Source organism: Panthera tigris, chromosome F2 (genome assembly GCF_018350195.1).
Source record: "Panthera tigris isolate Pti1 chromosome F2, P.tigris_Pti1_mat1.1, whole genome shotgun sequence".
NCBI classification, from domain to species: Eukaryota; Metazoa; Chordata; class Mammalia; order Carnivora; family Felidae; genus Panthera; species Panthera tigris.
In genome coordinates this window covers 54,098,744-54,100,657 of record NC_056676.1, presented here as the reverse complement: position 1 = coordinate 54,100,657, position 1,914 = coordinate 54,098,744, and positions in this window count along the sequence as shown.

Genomic DNA, 1,914 nt, shown 5'->3' with positions numbered 1-1,914 from the left:
GCAAGTGCACTTCAAAACTGAGGAATTTAAATGCTGAATTTTAAGTTCTCAAATGTTGACTCAGTTAAATTATGCTACTAAAAAAGAGCCAAGAGTCAACTAGAAGATATCCCTAGCTACAGCTTAATAAGAGGAAAATAAGTGGAAACCATACACACACACACACACACATAGTTCGTATACATATATATAGTGTGTGTGTGTGTGTGTGTACACACACACACACAAAACAAAGTTTCACATGTCTGCACATTACTTGGTACCTCAATACATGAAATGCATAATTCAAATAATGGGTAGCACTTCACTAATTCTATATATGACTATCCATATTTCTTTTTTACTTTTACTAATAAGCTCCTAGAACTGGTAATTCTTAATTAAAATTCAAACAAAAACAGAGACTATAAATTTCAAAGCTAAAAGAGCCAGTTTGTTACCATTAAGTGTTTATCATATGTATTTAACAACACAACTTCTTTCGGGACCATATTATACCCAAACTGAACACAGGTATTCAGTTTACATATCAAAAGAGGCTTAAAAAAAATCCCAGAATTGTTATTCATTCTTTCCATAAGAAAAATCTCGAATTAATCATACAAACTATAATTTCTAACCAGTTTTTACTTCTAATTAAACAAAAATCAAAAAACCAACAAAAAACAAAATCCCACACTCATGAAAGTCATGACCACAGCAGACTTCAATACTTGTCAACTGTTGGGAAAAAGCAGTAAAATTTATTGTGCTAAAAGAGAGGTTATCCTTTATGAACGCCAAATTTAGAGAAATCATGTAGCATTCCCATGAACAAAAATAAATAAATACAAATAAGGGAAGAGAATACTTTTATTACTAAAAATTTAAGTCTAATTCTATATAATTGGGAGTATATTGGCAGAAACTCAAATAAACCTAATGATTGAAAATGTGGCTTGGGACTGTAAAAAGCAGCTTTTTACCAAAGTTAAATTTCAACTGATTCTACAATCATATTTAGTCTGGGAGCTTAGGATAAGGACCCAGGGTGATCTCACTATATAGTCTGTGATTTTACTATGAAATATTTTAAATTCTAACAGATCAGCAATAGTTTAGAGTACTTGTAACATTAAAAAAAAAAACCCACAGAATGTTAATTTTGGGCAACAAATTTTATGAAGGTAAAAATCTTTAAAAATTCTAAAGCCATAGAAAATCAGACTGGATGTATTTTAATTGGGGAGAAAAATTAATGGAATTTTAAACTATCAAATCTATTTCTTTCCCGTAAACACAGTATGTATCTTTTTCCTTGAAACGATTTTGGAGCCAGTCAACACCCAAAAATAAAAATACTATTCCTATCTCAGTTTGAAATTTAATGAATCCATAATATTATCTTAGCCAACAACATGGTGAACTGCATTATGTCAGATATATAAAATTGATACAGAAATCACCTAAAAGCTTTGAAATTTTAGAACTGAAGGCTTTCTGCATTTGGAATTTAATGGCTTTTGTGCAAGGGACTAAGGTACTTAAAACACTGTAACATCTTAAAATCTCTAACGAAAGGGAAAAACTACTAATACTAGTTTTTAAAACTCACAAGTTATAATAATGCAAATTTGTCCTTTTGCTGATTTCCAATTTATACATGCAATATAAATTACAAATATGTATAACATTACAACACCGTCTAAAAGAAACAATGATGTATAAAATATATATGATAAATAAAAGTACTGCATTTAATGTGATTTTCTTGAAAACCAAAGTCATCAAATCCCTTAATGTCATATTAAACATAAACAATACCAGTTCAATTTAGAGGAAATGTATGTCAACACCAGCTTCTGACAACAAAAATAAAGAAGTTAAAGCCCTGCGGTTTGTCTGATTTAGGTCAGATAATCATGGAAACAAAAA